Source organism: Dasypus novemcinctus, chromosome X (assembly GCF_030445035.2).
Source record: "Dasypus novemcinctus isolate mDasNov1 chromosome X, mDasNov1.1.hap2, whole genome shotgun sequence".
Lineage (NCBI taxonomy): Eukaryota > Metazoa > Chordata > Mammalia > Cingulata > Dasypodidae > Dasypus > Dasypus novemcinctus.
Genome location: NC_080704.1, coordinates 37,802,928 through 37,825,890, shown reverse-complemented (window position 1 = coordinate 37,825,890; position 22,963 = coordinate 37,802,928). Strand labels below are relative to the sequence as shown.

At 36.7% G+C, this 22,963-nt stretch overlaps 1 protein-coding gene and 1 pseudogene across 1 annotated transcript in view; both read left to right on the top strand.

Annotated features, from left to right (window-relative positions):
• Positions 1–22,963, top strand: part of DMD (dystrophin) — a 2,676,723-nt gene that overhangs the window by 129,441 nt on the left and 2,524,319 nt on the right. The window lies entirely within an intron of this gene.
• LOC139438064 (keratinocyte-associated transmembrane protein 2 pseudogene) lies at positions 5,184–5,951 on the top strand (annotated as a pseudogene).

Genomic DNA, 22,963 nt, shown 5'->3' with positions numbered 1-22,963 from the left:
GGGGTTTATGTAGGAAAAATTGGGGGCCTAGATATAATTAAAAAATCTAATTCCCAAATATGAGTCCTGATTCCTTGGAAAGAACATCGTAATGTACAAATTTAACTGTTAATAAATGACTGAAGTCCAGTAGTGGTGGTAAAAATGAGTGTTAACATCAGTGATGGAATCACAACTACATGTAAGGTAACTCGTATATTACCTGGGAAATACATAAGTAACATTTCTCTCTTCTAAACATTTGATATACATAAACCATATAATTCTTATAAGTGTATACTTACATTACAAAGGAAGAAATTGAAGCTTAGAAAAAACAAGTACCATGAACACAGCTGTAGCTATTAAGTGAAAATCAGTGATTCAAACCTAGGCAATCTGGTGGCAATATAATTTATCTTAAATCACAGAATATATATGTAACTGGTGTGTATTTGAAAATTTAAATTTTATTGCCATGATTTCTAGTCATGAAAGGTTTGAAGATATATAAAAAGTGTAGAACTTGTGAAAAATCACTCAATTATTTTATTCCCTTTACCTGTTAATGAGGAGAATTTGGAAACGGACTTTGGCCCAGTGGTTAGGGCGTCTGTCTACCATATGGGAGGTCCGCGGTTCAAACCCCGGACCTCCTTGACCCGTGTGGAGCTGGCCATGCGCAGCGCTGATGCGCGCAAGGAGTGCCGTGCCACGCAAGGGTGTCCCCCGCGTGGGGGAGCCCCACGCGCAAGGAGTGCGCCCGTGAGGAGAGCCGCCCAGCGTGAAAAGAAAGAGCAGCCTGCCCAGGAATGGCGCCGCCCACACTTCCCGTGCCGCTGACGACAACAGAAGCGGACAAAGAAACAAGACGCAGCAAACAGACACCAAGAACAGACAACCGGGGGGGGGGGGGGGGCGGGGGGGGGAATTAAATAAATAAATCTTTAAAAAAAAAAAAGAGAATTTCATTAAATCAGACTAGTGCTATCTTAAGTGTCATCCTCAGAAGGTTATAGGATTTGAGTGTGCTCAGATTCGTATTCTTTGAAGAAAGAAAACAAAAACAAACACAAAACATTTTTATCATTGTTGACTTCTTCATTTGCTCTAGCTAACCTTCTTACAACTTGCTTCTGTAATTTCTAATCCGTTTTTATTCAACATATTAACAAATGTAAGGAGTAAAACCATGTGATCACCTCAGATGTAGAAAAATTTAATAAAATTCATTTTTTACTCTGTGTAAGCATTTTTAGCAAATTAGGATAAGGGAAATCATTTGAATTAAAATTTGTTGGCAAAACAGAAAGGTTTCCCTTTGAGATTGTGAATAGAAGGAAGATTCCATCATCACCCTCTTTATTCACCGTGTTACTGGAAACCATAACCAATGCAATAAGGCAGTAAATAGAAATGAAAGTTGTAGGACTTGAAGGTAATTAACATAGATTTCTTTACTTGTAGATGCTATGATTGTGTTCATATGAAAACAAAAGAATCCACAGGGAAAACATTAAAATGAAGAAAGTTTCCAAAGGTTTCTTGATTAAAAATTAAAATATTAAAATTAGTGACTTCAGCAAAAATGAGAGAATTAAGTCCTCCAAAAATCTTCCCTTCCATAAAACAAGGAGAGCATGGACAAAATTATGAGTATCAAATTTTCCAGATCTCTGACAATTAAGAAAAGTCTTGCCTAGTCATCCAGGAAGAATACTTAAAGAATAACAGTTGAATCTTGATAAGAGAAGTGAATTTTGTCTTGTTTTAACTTTCATTCTACCAGTACCCCTTCCCTATTCAATGGAAGCTTTAAAACCAATAACCCAGTAACAAAGTGTGTTTGGACCTCCTTAACCTGGGAACAGAATGTAGTTGGATCCCCTTCAAAAGCTTATTCCCAGAGAAATGTCATTGTTCTCCTTTTTGGTTCCCTGGAAGACCCCACTCACAAACCTCTCTATATGACTTGACAGAAATCTTCCATATTGTGAGTGGATTTTTCTGGGCCTGTCTGTCAAAAACAATCAGAGGTATATTTATCGATGCAGCTGCCTGAGGTGGAGGATAAGAGTTAGGAAACAAATAGACTAATCATAGTTTGGAAGTAAAAGCCTAGAGAATGAGATGTCCATATGAGCTTTGAAAAACTCCAATATCTCTGGGAATCAAGAAGGCTATTTATGTGTGTGAACCTGTGAGCGTGCCCAGGCCTGTGAATGTAGCCGGGAAAAATTTGAGAAACCTCTGATCTTTAGTCTCTGGATCACCTTGAAGTTCTGCCAAAGCAGGAAGTTACACTTATGGCAGAGGTGTAGGCATCACCAGTATGCACACACAGCCCCTTTGGAAAGACTACAAGATTTGTTCATTCCAGGTACTTGAGAAAATCTATGTGTAATCATTAGCTGACCACTAAGAATCTGATTAGAGAAATCAGTTGTCATACATAACAAAGAATGTCAACTTTACAGAATTATTTCAGAAAAATCACTAAACAAAATGCCCAACAACCAGGCGCTATAGAGAACTCTGGGGGACTGGGTGGAATTTAATTTTCAGAGTTGCATATTATATTATTTAATGTCCAGTTTTGCACAAAAAATAAGATATGCAAATAATATAAAAATGGCCTATGTATAGGGAAAAAAGCAGTCAATAGAAATTGTCCTTGAAGAAGCACAGATGTTAGATTTCTGATAAAAAGATTTTCAATCATATATTTTACACATGGTCAGTGAGGTGAAATGTCATATAACTAAAGAACTACTGGAAAGCATAACAATGCCTCACCAAAACCAAAATCTTTAAAGATAACTAAATAGAAATTCCATGTTAAGTACAGCAAAGGGTGATAGAGGTGCTCAACAGTTGATTTGAGCAGGGAGAGGAAAGAATGAATTAGTTTAAGATATGTTAATTGGTATTATCCAGTCCAAGTGACAGAAGGAAAACAAAAATGAAGAAAACTGAACTGAGCCTCAGAGTCCTATGGGAAACCATCACACATATATGAATGTTTGCATAATGGATGCTCCAGAAGAAGAGGAAAGAAATTCGCCAAATCATATATTTAAAGACATAATGGCCAAAAACAAATTTGAAGAAAAACTTTAATTTCCAAATCTAAGAAGCTTAACGAACCTCAAGTAAGATAAACTCAGAGACCCACATAATGACACATCATAATCATACTGTCAAAAGACAAAGATTTGTCCAGAGGATTGTGGGAAGGTGAAGCTCTGGGTAATCACTCCCTCCAAAATAACTATTAAACTAGTGTGAACTGTCTGAATCAACCAGTTTGAAACTCTGTAGTCTAGGGGAACAATGCACAGATCCAGGGAGGATTCAGAGGAAGAGCCTGATAAACTGCAATAAAGACTGTAAGAATTCTGGTTCCCAGAAAAGTACATCAATATATATGCTAATGCTGAATATGTTGTGGAGTACACTAGTGTCTTCACTGTCATGATGGTTGAGTTCATGTGTCATCTAGACCCAGTTATGGCCCCAGTTGTTTAAGCATGCACTGTCCTGATTATTACTGTGAAGATATTTTGTAGACTTAAATCATCTGTAATTTGATTGCATCTGTGGCTGATTACATATATAGTCCCCCTGAGGAGATTTCCTTCATGAATGAAAGAAGTCTCATTCAAACAGTTGAAGACCTTGAAAGGAGAAGTAATGGTATTAGCTGTCAGAAGGGAGAACTGCCATCTGTGCTTTGGCCAGTGAGCTTCTCCTGGGGAATTTCTCAAAAACCTTCTTATAATGGTAGGACTCATTAGAGTTCATACGTGCAGCAAGGTTGCAATATACAAAATCAACATATAAAAATATCTAGCAATAATCAATCCAAAGATGAAAGTAAGAAACATTTCAATTTGCAATAGCATCAATGACATTAAAATACTTATAAATCTTGCACTTTTCTTGGTGAATTTATTTTTATACCGAAAACTACAAAAACAAAATATTGAAGTAAGTAGACATATTAAATGAGATGATATCCCATATTCATCGATTAAAATGCTTAATATTGTTCATATGGTAATATTCCCCAAAATTTATCTACAATCTGTCAAACTCTCAGTTGTATTATCTTCGCAGAATTTATCAAGCTGATCCTAAATTTCATGTGGAAAGGCAGATGATTCAGTGTAGGAAAACAATAGTGAAAGAAAAGAGCAAAGTTGGTGCACTCACACTTCTCAATTTGAAAACTCATTGCAGTTATAGAAATTAGAACAGTGTGGTACTAGAATAAAAATAGGCAAATAGAATTGAAAAGAATTGAGTCCAGAAATAAACCAATATATATGATCAGTTTATTTTCATTAAGAGTGCCATATCCATTCCGTGTGGAAAGAAGAGTCTCTAAACATGTGGTACTAGGAGAATTGTATAACCACAGGCAAAACAGTAAATCTGGACCCATATCTTAATTTTCTCTTACAGGAAAACTTAGGCATAAATCTTCCTTAACTTAGATTAAGCAATCGTTTCTCAGATATGTCAAATCTACAAGCAACCAAAGATATGTAGTGAAATTGGACTTCTTCTAAATTAAATATATTGATTCAAAGTTTACTATCAAGAAGGTGAAAAGGAGAAAATGCAAATCATATTTCCTAAAGGTCTAGTATTAGGAATATATAAGGAACTCTATCAACTCAATAAAAAGAAAACCAATTTAAAAACAGGCAAAAATTTTTAAAGAAGATCCATAAATAGCCAACAAACACATGGAAATATAGCCTCATTATCAGGGAAATGCAAATCAAAAGCACAATGAGATACCACTTCACACACCCAATAACGGCTATAATCAAAAAGAAAACAAGTGTTGGGCAAGATGTGAAGGAATTGAAATTTTCACATATACTTAATGCTAACATAAAATAGTACAGCTACTATGGAAATCAGTTTGGCAATTCCTCAAAATTCAACATAGTTACCATGTGACTCAGCAATTCCACTTCTAGAGAACTGAAAACATATTTCTATAAAAAACCTGTATATGAATATTCATAGCAACATTGTTCAAGTGGTCAAAACGTGGAAAAAACCCAAACACTCAACAAACGAATCAGAAAGTAAAGTGTGACGCAGTATGATGTCATGGCGTAGAGCCTGGCAACAGCGCAGGCTTCCGGCCAAATCTTTTATGGCCGGCCGCTGGCACCCTGGGGAAGATGAGAGGAGTCGCACAAGCGAAGCAGCTTCCTGGACCCGGTATCCAGGTTCCTGGGGGGCTGGCGCAGCCTCTGGTGCTATTGCTCCTGCTCGCGTCTGCCACGCTGGCCAGTGTTCTACGGCAGAATGATTTACAAAACCAAACTGTACCCAATCCGGCTGTTTCTACTCCAGATATGAAAGGTTTAATATATGAAGACCAAACCAAAACTTCTGTATCCCAGATCAGTACCAGTCAGCCTCCCACAACTAGTACGGAGAAAAGTGGAGGAGTATCTGTGGCCCCTCAAACCTCCCCTACTTCTCTGTCCCAAGAGGAAGCTGATAATAACGAAGATCCTAGCATAGAGGAAGAGGAGGACCGCCTCTCGCTGAATAGTTCTCTGTCCACAGTCAGAGACGCTCTGAAAAATGGAGGTTATGGAGAATCAGACTATGACTGGACCACCAGCCCCAGAGACGCGGAGTCTGATGAAGCCTTGGGAGAAAACCAGCGTTACATGCGAATGGAACCGTCAGTGAAATCTATTAAGACCCCATCCTCAGATACGAAAGAGGAACATAGCCATACCTTTTTTTATGTTTTTATTTCTATTTTTTTAATTGCTGTTGTGTATAACAACAAAAGGAAGATTTTCCTTTTGGTTCAAATCAGGAAATGGCGTGGTCTTTGTTCCAGAAGAGTGGAATGTCAATTGCCTAGTACAGAATGTTAATGAGGCAAGCCTTCGCTGATGATAACCAATGATTATATCTTTAAATAAGTACTGTGAACTGAGTTTGCTTATTATGTAATTTTATTTGCTTGACTTTTTATATGACATTGTGCAGATGTTTGCTGTCTGCAATTGGTACTAAAATGAGAGGTGGGTCTCTATTTTGCCTTGGTGCTTTGGAAATTAAATGTGACAAACAAGGAATATATAAATTTTTATCTACACTTGTAGAGCTGATTTCAATTAGGTGTCCACGATGTGGAGCTAAGCATTACTTTATATTTACTCTGATTGTTTCAGATTTCTTTATCATACTTCTTCTGGAAGTATTAGTAAAGCTACTTCTAAAATTTCTGAACTTGTAATTAAATTCTAAAATATCTGGTATTGGATCCAAAAACAATATTTTAAGCAAACATTTCTTTGTGCTCCCAAACTTAATGTACAAGGATATATGTGATAATGCTTAGATTTTTTAAAAAAAGATTTATTTATTTATTTCTCTCCCCTTCCCCCACACCCTGGTTGTCTGTTCTCTGTGTCTATTTGCTGCGTCCTCGTCTTTGTCCACTTCTGTTGTTGTCAGTGGCATGGGAATCTCTTTCTTTTTGTTGCATCATCTTGTGTCAGCTCTGTGTGTGTGGTACCATTCCTGGGCAGGCTGCACTTTCTTTCACGCAGGGTGGCTCTCCTTACGGGGCACACTCCTTGCATGTGGGACTCCCCTGCGCGGGGGACACCCCTGTGTGGCAGGGCACTCCTTGTGCGCATCAGCACTGCACATGGGGCACTCTCCACATGGGTCAAGGAGGCCAGGGGTTTGAACCGTGGTAGACAGACGCTCTAACCACTGGACCAAGTCCGCCTCTTTCAGGAAAACTGCTTTGGATATTTTGGGTAATTTATACATACTTTAAGATAATGATATTTCTTGAACTGACTAGTTTTAGGTAACACGTTAAATGTGTTTAGAAATTCTGACAATAGAGACTGCACATTTTACAGTGAACAAAGATAAAATGCTATTAGAAATAGATTTTTTGTTCGAATTACTGAATCAAATTTAAAGATAGAAATTGTGGTAAAATATTAAATACACAGACAGTTGCTTTTAGTTAGGAATTGTAGCATGGGTTCCTCCAACCTTTAAAGCAAGGGGCAGAATTTAAAATTATGAGATTTTTTAACTTTATTATTTTATAGTATGTTTGAATAAATCTTAGAGACCATTATCACTTAAATAATACTGTACCTAGGTCTCTCAAATTAAAATTGTATCTGAATGTATTTGTATGTATACATAAAGGATGTATGTGTACACGGACCTTTTCCCCCTGTTATTTGTTTTATTTTCTTGGTTTACAGTGACTGGAATTTATTTTAGCTTATCTTTCTTTCATAAGTACTTAATCAATATGTATATATCTGATTTGAACCATGGGTGACTTACAAGTGTCACTGTACAATTTGGTTTTCATTTTTTGAAATATATCACTCATACATAAACATACATAAACAAATTATAATAGTTGTGAACTTACAGAAACATATATAATATCAAACAAACATATATAACATCTCATCCTACCACCAATATCTTGCATTGTTTTTAAACCTTTTTAACTAATGATTAAAGAGAATTGTCAAAATATTACTACTAAACAAAGTAATTTCCCCTAACCAATCTGATTATTATCTTTATATCATTTACATATCAATATATATAAACAAGTATATAGTAAAAGTTGTGAACTTACAAAACAAATATGCATAACATCCTACAGGGGTCCCATATATCAACCCTCCACAAACACCTTGCATTTTCATGAGATGTTTGTTACAATCTATGAAAGAACACTGTCAAAATCTTATTACTAATCATAGTTCTTTTCTTACATTTGGTATGTTTTTCCCCCAACCCACCCTATTATTATTTTTTAAATATATTTTTATGACGGAAGTTGTAAACTTATAAAACAATCATGCACATGTGCAGAATTCCCAAACAATACCCTTTCATCAACACACCACAATGTGGTGTGTTATTTGCTACAGATAAAATAATATCATCTGATTATTGCCATGTCCATAGTGTACATTTAGCTCACATTTTCCAGACTGCCTCAGTATCAACACAGTACATCTTTTGCATAGATGGAAGAATATTATATTATTATATTACTACTACTAATCACTCCAGCTGTATTTTCCCATGCTTCTCCACATTCCTAACACCCTGCAGTAGTGATGAACACTTGCTCTAGCTAACAAAGGACACTCTTGCCTCTGTACCATCAACCACAATTCTCACCCACCTCTTGGTTTACTGTGCTCTCCAGTTCCTAGATTATTCTCTAGTATTCTATCAATTGGCATTTACATAACTATACTACCATTTTCAGTCATATCCCCATTTATAAACTAGTTGTTACTGTGTTACCATCCACTCTATACATTTACACAGTTTTACAGTAAAGCTAATTAAAACTTCTACATACATTAAACATCAGCAGTCCACTCAGTTTTTCTCTTATCTCCTTTAAGAATCTACCACCTACCACCAGGTCATGAAGATATTTTCCAATTATTTCTTCTAGAAGTTTTATTTTTAGTTTTTTGATCCATTTTGAGTTGGTTTTTGGATAAGGTGTGAGATAGGGGTCCTCTTTCCTTCTTCCATCAGCTATGGGTGCACAATTCTTTCAGCACCATTTGTTCAATGGATTGTTCTGCCCGAGCTGTGTAGGTTTGACAGGCTAGTCAAAAATCACTTGACCATACCTGTGAGGGTCTGTTTCTGAACCATAAATTTGGTTCCATTGGTCTATTGTGTCTGTATTTAGGCTAGTACCATGTTGTTTTTAGCACTGTAGGTAGGTATTATGATTTAAAATCTGGAGATGAGGGTTCATTTTCCCTTTTTATGATGTTTCTGTCTATTCAGGACTCCTTAGCCTTCCAAATAAATTTAATGATCATGTTTTCAATTTTTTCTTTAATGCTGGTGGAATTTTTATCTGGATTACATTAAATCTGTGTATCAATTTGAGTAGAATTGACATCTTAATGATACTTCGTTTTCCAACCCATGAGCATGGAAAGTTCTTCCAGTTATTTAGGGCTTTTTTGATTTGTTTTAACATTGAGTTGCAGTTTTCTGAATACAAGTGCTTTACATCATTGATTAAGTTTATTCCTGACTATATGAGTTGTACCTGTCATATTTTATTTTCACTATTCTTTTGATACTTTTAGTTACTTTTATTGATATAATCTTCATTTCTGGACTCTCTTCCAGGCCCCTCTCTCCTGTCTTTTTAGGCTCTACCACACTCTTTAGTATTTCCTAAAAATCTGGTCTCTTGCTTAGAAATTCTCTATTTCTGTTTATCTGTGAATATTCTAATCTCACCGTCATTTCTGAAAGACAATCTTGCTGGATATAAGATTCTTGGCTGGAAATTTTTCTCTTGTAATATCTTAAATATATCAGACCACTGTCTTTTGCCTACATGGTTTCCGGTGAGAAATCAGCACTTAATATTATTGGATATCCCTTTTTTGTGATGCATTGCTTTCCTCTTGCTGCTCTGAAAATTCTCTCTTTGTCTTTGACCTTTGACATTCCGATGAGTATATCTTGGAGTTGGTCTATCTGGACTTTTTCAAATGGGAGTATGTTGTGCTTCTTGGACAGGGATATCTATGTCCTTCAATAGGGCTTGGGAATTTTCTACCATTATTTCTTTAAATAGTCCTTCTGCCCATTTTCCCTTCTCTTCTCCTTCTGGGACACCCATGACATGTATGTTTGCATGCCTTTTGCTGTCATTTAGTTCCCTGGGACCTTGTTCAATTTTTCCATTCTTCATCTCTTCTTTTGTATGTTTGCTTTCAGAGGTCATTTCTTCAAACTCACCAGTCCTTTCTTCTGCCTCCTCAAATCTGCTATTATATGATTCCAATGTTTTTTTATTTTAAATTTCATTGATTGCACCTTTCATTCCCATAAGATCTGCTATTTTTTTATGTATGCTTTCAAATTCTTCTTTGTGCTCATCCAATGTCTTCTTAATATTCTTAATCTCTGTAGCCAGCTCACTGAATTTATTATGGAGATTTGTTTGAACATCTATGATTAGTTGTTTCAACTCCTTTATGTCATCTGGAGGCTTATCTTGTTCCTTTAATTGGCCCATAGCTTTCTGTTTCTTGGTGTGGATTGTAATTTTTTGTTGGTGTCTTTGCATCTGGCTTAATAGAGTATTTTTTCTGGGTCTAGTTTTTCTCTCTAGTTTAGGGCTTCCTATCATTTCTCCCTTGCTGGTTATGCAGTAGGAGCCAAGCATGTAGTTGGTGCTGTAAGCTATGGAGGCTCAAGCTGCCCTCATTGCACCAGGAACCGATGAAGCTTCTTCCAACTTTCTCCTTTGCCAGGGGTAGGCACAGAGTCACAGCTATGTGGAATAATCCATGTGCAGGCCTACACTGTAGTTGCCCAGAGAAGACTGATGGAGCTTCACATCCTTTTCTCCCCTACCTGGGGCTGGGATGAAGTGGCAGGTGTTGGCGGCAATCTCTGTAGTGTGGGTCCTAAGATGATCGCAGTTGTCCTGGTAGCATTCTGATTTTCTGTCTATGCCAGCCAAAGTTCCCTGCATTTACCTGTATAGGTTGGTGCAGGGCTCCTGAGCCTCCTCCCTGCTAGAGGCAGGACTGAAGCCTAGGAGGGCTGCAGGCTGATCTGCATGAAAGAAACTGTCAGCCCAGCTTCCCCTCAGGCTGGAAGCAGAGTCAGAATGGAGGCTACTGGCCTCTTTCTTACTTGGGCTGGTTCTCACCCCACCTGTTCCCAGGGTTATCTCTTAGCCAGCCAAGTCTCCCAATAAGTAGCTGAAATCGGCAGCCAACGTCTCCTCCTCCCCTGTTTCTGGGAAATGGAGCCTCCAATTCCCATCATAGAGCAGCTCCTGGGGCAGCTTGTGCTGGGAGAGAAGGACAATCACCGGCCTCTGCGGCTTGGCCATTAATTTCCCGGAGGGGCTCACGCAGGTCCCAGCAGCTTCCTCCCTGCTGGAGGTGGCACAGGGGCCTAGGCTAGACCTGCAATATGATCTGGATGGGAAGAAGCTGGTCCCCACCAGCACTGGGATTCTCAGTTCACCCCACTTCCCCTTGTGCCAGGTGGGGAGTTAAGATGGCAGCTCCCAGCCTCTTTCTGACCTGGACAGGCTCAAACCTTAGCTGTTCTCAGGATCATACTGTAGCCAGCTGAATTTCCTCATCATAGCTGAAATTGGTGCCCAACCATCTCTTCCTCCCCTATTTTGGGGAAGTGGAGCTTTCAATTCCAGCCACGGAACAGCTCATGAGGCACCTTATGCCTCCAGTGGAGGATGGGCACTGGCCTCCATAGCATGGAGCGCTCTGCTTATGAGTCTTCTCTGAAGACGGGCAGTCTCCTTCTTCCATTCCTTCGAGGATGGGGCAGGATGCTCTTCTGACCTCCTGGAGCCCTAAACAGGTGCTTCAGCTAGCTCCAGAGAGCTCTGGGTGTTTGCTAACTGCCATGTAGCAGGAGCTGACTCTAAGAGCTCCTTACTCCACTGCCATCTTGCTGGTTTCTCACTGTACAGTTTTTTATAGTAACCCATAACATACTTTAAACACCTACTCACAAAGCCCAGGGTGAATTAGTGGGCATGCACTTTGTATAGAGATGGAAAAATTAGATCTGGCAGTTCAACTTTTCTCTTGGGTGGACATTTTATTGTCCTAATAAAGAAGCACAATGGAAATACACCTGAACGGTCTCATTGCAGTAATTTTTTTTCATATCTGATATTTAATATTTTGAATAAAATTTTAGAAAAATAAATGGCAAAGATATAAACCTAAAGAAAAAAAGTAAAGTGTGGTGTATGTGTATGAATATACAAAGGGCTATTATTCAGCCACCAAAAGTAAAGTATTACTGATACATGGTACAACATGGATGAACCTTGAAAATATCATGCCAAGTGAAAGAAGCCAGGCACAAAGACATATTGTATGATTTCTATTAGGAAATATCCCGAATAAATAGGTAGAGTCAGGAAGTAGTTTAGTAATTTCCAAGGGATGGTGATGGGGAGCAACTGCCAGTGAGTATGTGGGTTCTTTGTGGGGTGGAGGTGGTAAAAATGTGTTGGAATTAGATAGTAGTGATAGTTGCACAACTTTGTGAATAAACTAAATTGTGAAAATACTAAATCACTGAAATGCACACTTTAAATGTGTGAATTTTATGGCCTGCAAATTATACATCAATAAATTTATATTTACATGTAAAAGTGAAAAATTTGAAAGTGAATTTAAATAAGATACATTAACAATAACATGGTTATTAAGTGCTTAGGAGAGACTGTCAAAAGGTCTTCACAATCTTCACAGTGGAAATAAAATTTATTTAGAGACACTAAAGACAAAAAGAAACAGCCATGTTCATGGATTGAACAGTTTACTATTAAGAAGATGGCAATTCTCCGCAAACTTATCTGTAAAACCATCAAAGTTAATATCTGAACAGGTGTTTTGATTTTATTGTGTTTTATTGTGTTTTGGAATTTAGTTGGCCAGTTCTAAAATTAATAGCAATCTTCAAAAGGCCTGGAAAAGCAAAAACAGCCATGAATGAAAACAAACAGGAAGAGCTTCTATAATGAGTTCCACTTTATACCTATGGTTGTAAATACAGTGTGTTGCTTGTGCAAGGATAGAAAGCCCAATGGAACAAAATTAGAGGTACAGAAACAGATCCTGGCATATGTGGTAATTAATTTATGACAGAAGTGACATTGTGGAGTAGTGGAGAATGGATTTTTTTCAAATGGTGCCAGGGAAATTTGCTATCCCTATAGAAAGAAAGAAAGAAAAAATGTAATCATTAGATCATCTCACACATGGAAGTAATTCCAGGTAGAATAAAATGTAAAGGTAGAAAAAAATTTAACCTATACTTAATTAAGAGGAGAGAGATGGAAGAGGAAGAAGGAAAGGAGGAGATAGAGGTTGGTTGCTTGGTTGATTCTGGCTAGAGTTTATATGGAAGTTCTTTCTGTTATTGCAACTTTTGTATGAATTTGAAATTATGCTCATTACTAAAATTTCCTTAAAATTATGCACACCCTAGCGAAGGCAGCATAGTAATTATGAGATGGGCTCTTCAGTCAGACTTAAGAATCATAATTTAGTTACATTAAAGTTATTTAAATGGCTGGTTCCATTAGTTTTCCATCAGTATAATGGGGCTAGTTACAGATTTGACCTTTGTCCCTGTCTGTTGTGTTTTCTGTCCTACCAGCCTCTAGAGTCAGTTTGCCTGTGTTCAAGCCATAGATTCAACATTCCCTAGATTTGCGACCTTGAAAGGCTATAAAATTTCCTTTTCTCAGTTGATAATGTCTCCTTAAGTTTCTTGCGACTGTTGAATAAAACATTTGTGGAGCATTAGAACTATTCCAGGCACAGAACAAGAGCCAGTAATTACTGTTGTCATCATCATTCTGGTGGGTGTCCTGATGCCTAATGGTAAATATTTATTAAACATCTCCTACATGCCAGATATTCTGAGGTCTGTGGATACTGTGGTAAAACAATCCTTGCTGTAGGTGGCTTAATTTTTTTGGACAAGGAAATGAAAAAAAAACAACAAACAGGAAAATAACTAAAGATAATTTAAGGTAGTGGGAAGTAGTGTGAGGGAATTGAAAGAGGAGGGTATGATACAGAGGTGTTTTGGATAAAACAGGTCCAGGAAGACTTTTGTGCAGAAGTTCTATTTGACCGGGGACTGAGGCACAAATGATGAGAAGGAGCCAGCCATTCAAAGGGTCTAAGGAAGAATGTTAAGAAGAAGAAAGCACAAACGCAAAGACTTTGAACCAGGAATCACTTGGTTTAAAGCTATGCAGCAAAAAGCCAATTATATAATTCTCTTTAGTAATGATCTTCTCTGGTTACAGAAAAAATATGTATAGTCAAAAACCTTAGAAATATTAAGAGGCATTAAGTAATTAAATCCACTAGAATACATCCATCTTGAGGGCAGCTCAGTCTCTTTATAATTGTTTTATCCCCATCATGTAGAAAGAATGTCAGTTACATATTTTTGGTGATCAATACATACAGAGTTACAGAATGAATAAATGGTTTTTGAAGCTAAGGGCATTTGAAAAGTCATTCCAAGTTAGATAAACAGAAATAGAAAAATCATATGACTTCTAGCAGGCATCTCATTCTGTTTACTTTGCGATAAGTTTTCCGTTGTTGGTCCTATACAATTAAAGCATGTGATTAAATTTTTACTTTGTTAACTTATATTTGATTTTATATCATTTCAAATACTTCAAAGACATAACTTTTTACCCATAATGTTTAAGGAAAAAACAAAATGTAAACACCTCATAATTTTTTGCTATGCACATAATTTCTTTTGTTTTTAAAGTGTAATATAGTGAAATTGGATTATCACCTTGCTGAATATTCTAAGTGAATTATTTTGGACTGGAACACAGAATATCCTAAAGTAAATTAGAAATTAGAGAATGATATTTGAATTATTCTCCCTAAAAATAGCAGGGTCAGTAGACAATGTTTCCTTAAAAGTAAATATTAAGGAATGGAAAAAGGAGAGCTCTGATAGTAGAAAAGAATGCACATTGATTTGTATTTCAGGTTTTTAAATGGAAAATTTTCAGAAAATTTCCCAGGATTTTAGAAGGAAGTGTCTTAAATAGTTGACTCTATTTTTTAGTTCAAGAAAATTTACTAATATTAGTCTCCTCCTGTGTTGGATCGATATCATATGTCCCTACTCTGTCCTCATAGATTTTGAGTGAAAGCTATGTGCTGACCTTCATGATACTTTAAGCATTTTTCATTGGGCAGCTATTTTATAGATAGCCCGTGCCATGGAGAGCTGGCATAGCAAGATGACACAACAAAGGGAGACTAGCAGACATAGAACATGCTGTGAATGGACACAGAGAGCAGACAGTAAGCAAGCCAACAGGGCGGTGGGGTGCTGGAAATAAATAAATAAATAAAATCTCTTTTAAAAAATAATGAAATTAGTTTTTTTAAAGATTTATTTATTTTTTATTTATTTCTCTCCCCTTCTTCTCCCAACCCCCCTTCCCCCCCCCCCCCCCCGTTGTCTGCTCTCTGTGTCCATTTGCTGCATGTTCTTCTTTGTCTGCTTCTGTTGTTGTCAGCGGCATGGGAATCTGTTTTTTGTTGCGTCATCTTGCTACGTCAGCTCTCTGTGTGTGCAGCGCCACTCCTGGGCAAGCTGTACATTCTTTCGCGCTGGGCAGCTCTCCTTACAGGGCACACTCCTTGTGTGTGGGGCTCCCCTACATGGGGGACACCCCTGCATGGCAGAGCACTCCTTGCACGCATCAGCACTGCACATGGGCTAGCTCCACATGGGTCAAGGAGGCCTGGGGTTTGAACCTTGGACCTCCCATGTGGCAGGCGGATGCCCTATCCATTGGGCCAAGTCTGCTTCCCGAGAACAGTTATTTTAAGGTGTACAGTTTTTAACTTCTGTAGTAGTAATTTCTAGCAGAGTATATAATACATCCTGCATAAATTTAGAGTGGGGGATCTTTGATCACAAAAAAAGACAAAGTATAAATTAATTGAACATTTAAATGACTTGAACCATATCATTGCCATGTTCCAAGAAACCATTACCTTAAATGTTTCCGTTTTGTTGATGTAATATAAATGATGTGACTTAAACATAAATCTTCATTTTCTCTTGATCATTCAATTCTATCCATAAAGTTAGTCCAATTACATATACTAGGTAAATAATAATTATGTGAAATGTTAATTTTCAACCTCAGATGAATACAGGCCCTTAAAAATTATTTCTGTACAAATAGTTTCATAGCACAGTCAATTCTGTTATAACATGACCGATACATTCCTAAAAATCATCCCACTATGCAATGTTGTGGAATAAAAGCCACATGCTTATTTCCCTGTTGTATGATCTCAAATGGTCCCCAAGTAGCAATTTCACAACTATACCTATTCCACTCTATTATAACTCAATGCAAGTAATATGCTCTTTAGTTATGCCACAATACTTCCTTTTCCTAGTTCATGTTATCACATGAACTGTCACATGAACTATTAAATACTTTTATTTTACTGAGCATCTATACTGCAATTAGAGCCAGGTACTGTTTATATATTAATTTTATCCTTAATTAAAACAGTAAATTATAAATATGACTATTCTCTTGTTAGAAACATGAAAACTTAGGCTGAGATGTTAAGTAACTTATTCGTGGTAAAACCACTCATGTAGAGAACTGCCATGTGAACCAGGATCTCGTCAGTCCTAAAGATAGGCTCTTTTCCTCTACCCAATGAGGTCTCAAACCCACCCTGTGCTTTCCAGTTCGTTAAATTTTCTTTGCAATTATTCTAGATTTGTTTTATGTCAGTAATTTCATATCAACTAGATTTTGATTTAAGCAAAGGGCATTTCCTAAAGTTATCATAGTATCAAAAACACAATGTTTAATACAATCACTGTAACATCAACTTCTAAAAGGAACATATTCAGTTTATACATCTATTCTTTGCTTAGTTCTCTGATGCTGCAAACAGTGAAGTACAGCAATTCACTTCAAAATAGTAGAGAAGGAAAAATTTATGTAGAATTGGTTTTAAACCTTAATAGGATAAAAGTTCCTTTTTCTCCTCTGGGCCTCAGTTTCCTTACCAGTAAAATGAGCTTAATTCTAAAATAATTTCTGGTTTTAAAACTCTGAGCTAAACTTCCAGGATTATTGGGCAGTTCAAATGTGATAATATGACCAATTGCTAAAATATTAAATATCATATAAACAATTAATTTAGGTTTAGGATTAATAAATACATTTGTTAGATGTGCTAATAAGACAGTCTGTTCAGGGGGTCTAGTTCTCAGAATGTGTCAGACATTAGGAAGAATGAAAGTTCATTTTATACACTATCAAAATAAATCACAATCAGAGTAAAAGCCAAGTAAACATTATTCTATACATTTCTATCACCTTGGATATTATATATTAGAAAACACATTGCTAAATATTTTGCACCATTTCAAATATATAGTGCATGAGGAGCTGAATCATTAACAATATGATAGCTTTTGACAATTCTAAATTAAGTTTCTGTGTTTTTAAATTTTGTGTTTTACTTCATAATAAATTCCTACAGTGGAACAATCCTATGTCTCCTCTGAGAGCTAGAATTTCCCCTTTGATTTTTGTACTTTATGAGGAAAAGAACTGCTTATGGAAATACAGTATTTCATATTTCAGTAATCAATCAAAAGCAATAAATGCAGCACAACCAGTATCTTAAGAATGCACTTAGGTACCTTTATTGATTCCCAGAACATCAAACCTTTTCCCAGTGTTATGATGCACATTCTGCTCTTTGATGCATGCACTGCTCCTAGTGACTTTATTTCATTAAGAGCTATTTACATATAGGCAAGGGCAAAACTGCACCTAAAGATGGACTCTAACTGCCTGAAATGCATTTTCAGATTTTTATCTATCATTGTGGAATACAGCATACATGCTCTATAGTTCACTATAATGACCTTATTCTACTTTTTAAAGAATGCACTAATAATTCAAAACATGAAATTACTTTACTACTCCCTTTGAAAATTGTAAAATACAGCTAATATGAAGCTATCTAGAAAATGAGTAACATTAACAGATATATGTGGAAGGTGTAGAGATATTTCCAACATGTAAGTATCAAATTTCAAGTTATTTGAAGTTTATGTCTACACATAGGAATCCAATGAAAATATAGATATCTATATTAAAGCACACCCACTCAGAAAATTCAATACAGAATCTTTTAATAATGGGGCTGGGTGTAGTTACAGTCAGTTCTGCTGTAACACTTATTCTAAAAATGCAAATTTGCTTCAATGCAGTGGGTTAGGGAGTTATGCTTTCTTGGAATGCTGGAGAAGCAGGTGGTGCTTTGATTTGGAGGTAGTGAAGGTCTCTATCTCCCTTTATTCCCATTTCCATGTCATTTCTTTGTTCAATCTTTAGGGGAAGTGCTGTGCTTTTAGGCATGTAGGCTTATGGGGGGGAGGGGGAGGCTTGTCTTTCTTCAATGCATGTCAGGGGGAACTGAGTCACAGCTTGTTAATTATTGCAAACCTAGTGAGAGGGAACCTCTAACATATTCAGTACATCATTTTTCTATAAGACGAAGCCAGAGAGAGAGGAATATTATTGGTCTTTTACTCTTCTCTCATTTCTTATTTGTAAGCATATTCCCTGGAGGAAGTTTGAAGCAAGGAATGTCAATCTACTGTTCCCTCAGAAGGCTAAATTTCTGTGAACCTCTCAAAATGGGAGTGCTTCACTCTGCTGAGTATGAGTCCTGAGAACAAACAATTGGCTAATTCTTCTGATACCCTATGAAATCAACAGCCATCAGTACCCATGCTGGAGGAAAACATGGCTGGGTAGCATTCAATGCAAGATGTTGGTCCCAAATATCGTTCCTTAATTGAGAGTTGTTTGTTCCCAACATGGCATATTCCTAAGGATTTTTAATGACAATTTTGAATATTTTTTGGTTAAATTCATAACCTAACTCTTTTGTTAAAATATGACTCTACTTTCCGGGTAAAAATAACACTAGTGACATAGTGTGCACATTTTTCTATAGACCACACTAGTGTTAATACAGGATCATAGCTACAAAGTGGGTTTGATTAGCTTGGTTTCTGCTTGACCCAATTATCTTATTCTTCCCAAATGGCATGATGTACCTCTTTAGCTGTATCAAGGATCATTTTTCTGGAGTTGGATAGCATACTTTAACTGGAAAAAAAAAAGACAAAAAAAACCCCAAAGTATTTGGAAGAAATGCTAAAGCATTAAAGTCTAATAGAGTAGGAAGAGAAAGAAAAAATTCTTCTTTCCTTCACTTTGTCTTTTAACTCACAGCTACAAACCCAGAGAATATGGGTGGCTCCCTTCATTTCAGGAATGCATCCATTTACAGGCAAGTTTAATAAAATAAATGTTTTCCATGCTGTATTGCAGAACTGTTTTTGTAACTTTTATGAAAAATATGTAGTCTCTCCTCAAGTGATTATCCTATTTTTACACAAAAGTCTAAGAACTGATAAATTACTGACATGTATGTAGGGCTTGGGAGAAGAATTTGAATGCCATCAAATGATTATTACATACCTGGTTAATGTAATTAGAACGCATCTAGTAACACAACTATAGAATGCTGGGTTCCTGTGTGATGAACTGAGATAGGCTACAGTTATTCTTATCGTACAATCTCTTAGTTTAAACCAATTGGATTTGTATCCATATTTTCATGGTCATTAGGTGAGCTTCTAATTTGAATTGAATAAATGAAGGATATTATATAAAGGCATAATGCTCTTGAGGTATAAATAAGTTTTTGTTCAGGGGTGAAATGTTTAGAAACATTAGACTGTCATGACCAACTCCTAATTTTAGTAGCCCTAATTTAATCTCTGTATTCAGTCATGTAGAAAATAAGTTTCAGCTTATTTCAAAATCAGGTTGTGCTAAAGAAGATGTAGGAGTTAAGTACAATATTTTACCTTTATCAAACTGAGCAACTCTACAGGTCCTCTTTTAAGTAGCAGTGCAGTAATCTAAAAGGGGAGAATGTTTGTAAACTGCAGATTTTTCACATTTTATAATTTTGGAAACACTTGGCATCTTAAATGTGTAAAGCAGAGTTAAATTAGCTTCCTTTTCTTAGTGTATTTAATAATGTGTATTTTCCTTAGTTTTGAAAAGCTTTAAAAATAAATTATTAGATGCTGTTCTAATGGCTCTCACATTTTGAGAATGTATCTTTGAAAATTCTGCCATAGAATTAGCTGCATGGTCCAATTCTTCATTTATATTTATTTATTACCCTTGTTCTATGCCAAGGTATAAAAAAGTGTGTAATATTCTATGCCGCTATGTTCATGAAGGTAATGGTTTAATATACCCTAGTTCAGTAGACTTTAGTGTGGCATTTCTCAACTAGGTGTGGTGATTTTGTCACTCGGGACATTTGGCAATGTCTGGAAATGTTTTTGGTTGCCCCATGTGGGGTGAAGCATGCCACTACCAGGTAGTGGTAAATTTGAGGCCAGGAATGCTGCTAAACATCGTACAGTGCCCAAGACCCAGCAATTATCTAGCCTCAAATTCCATTAATGCCAGGGTTGAGAAACTTTGCTTCTGGATGAAACCAGCATTGATTAAATAATCTCAATGTTGAATATATGGTTTCAAGATAAGAACCTTGAAAACATCTTGAAAGAAATTTGAACTCACTGGGGTCAGCACACTGTTCTCCAAGGAAGATATCTGAAGGATAAAGTATTTTTTGTGTAAATAATTGGGGAGAGGGGTTTTCATGGGACAAGGATTCTAAACAGGGCGACTAATGGCTGGAGAAGGTAGGAACTAAAACATTACCAATATGGCAAAAACAAAGAGATGTGAGCTAAAACTGATGGCGTAAGAAAAACTATGTATGCTTGTGTGGGTCGTTTGACGGATTCAAAGACATTGAAACATTTTAAGTAAGGAAGGACTTGCTCATTTCCATAGGTTTGAAACTATCACTTAGCTGCATTGTAGAGGCAGACAGATTAGAAAGGGGACAGAGTTGATGAAAGGAAACTAATATGTTTTGGCAGGTTTATAGCTATAAATTATCATCTGAAACAACAGTAAGAATAACTGTGACAAACTTGCATGTTTAATTCACAAAAGAAGGTCTTTTTTTGAAACCATGATTCAGAAATTAAGATATATGATTTTTTAGTTTTTAACCAAAAGAGAGGAGAATGAAGTAGTGTACCTTGACAAAAGTATATTTTTAAAAAATGTATTATTCTTACCCAAGGCATTGAAACACAAAGGTAGGAAAAGAAAATAATGTGAAAAATGAAAACACTTTCTATTTAGTGTTTAGTATAGGGAGTATAGTACTTAAGAGCCTGATCCAGGGTTAAAGTAAAAAAAAAAAACAACCCACCACTAGTTGGTTAATATTTTGGTAAAGTGGGGCTGTAACTTTACTTTCTCCAGAGTCTATAATGGTTGAATGAGCCAATTTTGCCTTCATACACAGGCAGCAGATTAAATAGTATCTTTGAGCATTTTGTTTCACTATTGGTTCTGATGAAATATTGGAATTGCTAGTGAAGTGAATGACTAGAGGCAAAGGCACTTTTTAAAAAAGATGCTATTATTTTTCTACCTTTCTCAGTAAAGTGAGGAAGGAAACTGTCAAACTCTGAGTTAGGGACTGTGTGCTGGTGTAAAGTAATGGTAAGGAAAGTTGGAGATGTATGATGAATTGTACCTAGAGTTGAGTCAAACAAATTTTGTAACTTCAAACTGAGCTTTAAAAAGATCTCAAATATCTGGAAAGATTTTCAGTTGGTTATATCTTTTTTGCTCAAATTTGGTAGGCAGTAGTGTAGCAAAACGGTATTGATTTGTATGTAGAGTTTGAAACAGAATCTCCATTTACAATGACATTAAAGTCATTCAGTTCAGACTCATTCAGAAGAAGGCAAAGTCTTCCACAATGAGACTTGCAGATGCAGTCTGTCCTCTCAGCAACCTCAGAGGTTAAGGCATACCATAGCATTATGGAAAATTATACTTTCTGATAAAGAGTTCTTTTTTTTAAATTGATTTTGTAAAAATATTACATTAAAAAAACAATATGAGGTCCCATTCAACCCCACCCCCCCCACCCCACCACTCCCCACCCCCCCCCCCAGCAACACTCACTCCCATCATCATGATACATCCATTGTATTTGGTAAGTACATCTCTGGGCATCTCTGCATCTCATGGTCAATGGTCCACATCATGGCCCATACTCTCCCACATTCCATCCAGTGGGCCCTGGGAGGATTTGCAATGTCCGGTGATTGCCCCTGCAGCACCGTCCAGGGCAACTCTAAGTCCCAAAGGTGCCTCCACATCTCATCTCTTCCTGCTATTCCCCATACCCATATCAGCCACCATGTCCACTTTTCCCACTCCACTCCAATGCCACCTTTTCTCTGTGGACCTTGGATTGGTTATGTCCGTGGCATCTCTATGTCAAGAGGAGGCTCAGATTCCACATGGATACTGGATGCAATCCTCCTGCTTTCAGTTGTAGGCACTCTAGGCTCCATGGTGTGGTGGTTGTCCTTCTTCAACTCCATCTTAGCTGAGTGAGGTGAGTCCAATAAATCAGATTGTAGGAGCTGAAGTCTGTTGAGGCTCAGGGCCTGGCTATCATATTGTCAGTCCAGAGATTCAAATCCCTTAAATATATCTTAAACCCCAACACCAACTACAAGTCCAGTAAAGTAGCATGAAAGTCTAATGAAAAGAGATTCCATCTGAATCCAGTTTCATCACGCAGAAACACCAGCTCCAAAGAAGGGCCATCTGACATGGCAGTGAAAGAGTTCTTATATAATGTGTAATCCCCTTCCACCCTTAATTTTGCCTGTGTACTATTCTTTCTGTGTTTAGAAGTAACACATAAGAACCTTTCTGATGTTTGAGATTGGTTTATCTGTTTTTTAATACTAGTCATCTTTCCAGCCCTTCCATTGTTCATATGATTTCCTCAGATATTCATAACTCTACCCATATGTTTAAAATAGCAGCCAATGCAAAACTTCAGATACATTATATAGATATGGACTGATTGATTCTTTTAATGCAAATACTATAATTTCTTTTGATTTAAACTTTGTTTCTTCATTAAATGAATTATGTCTTCATTAGTAGTTAGGGTCTAAAATGACCTTACTAAGGATCATTATTTAACTGTCTTTACTCTTGATAGACTTATTAAGTTGGTTGATTTCTAAATAATTTAGGCATAGCACTTGTTAAATTTAATTTCTCTAAAGTTTTGCTGAAGATTTTCATGTTCTTTCACTGACTGGAAGAAATGGTTCAGTG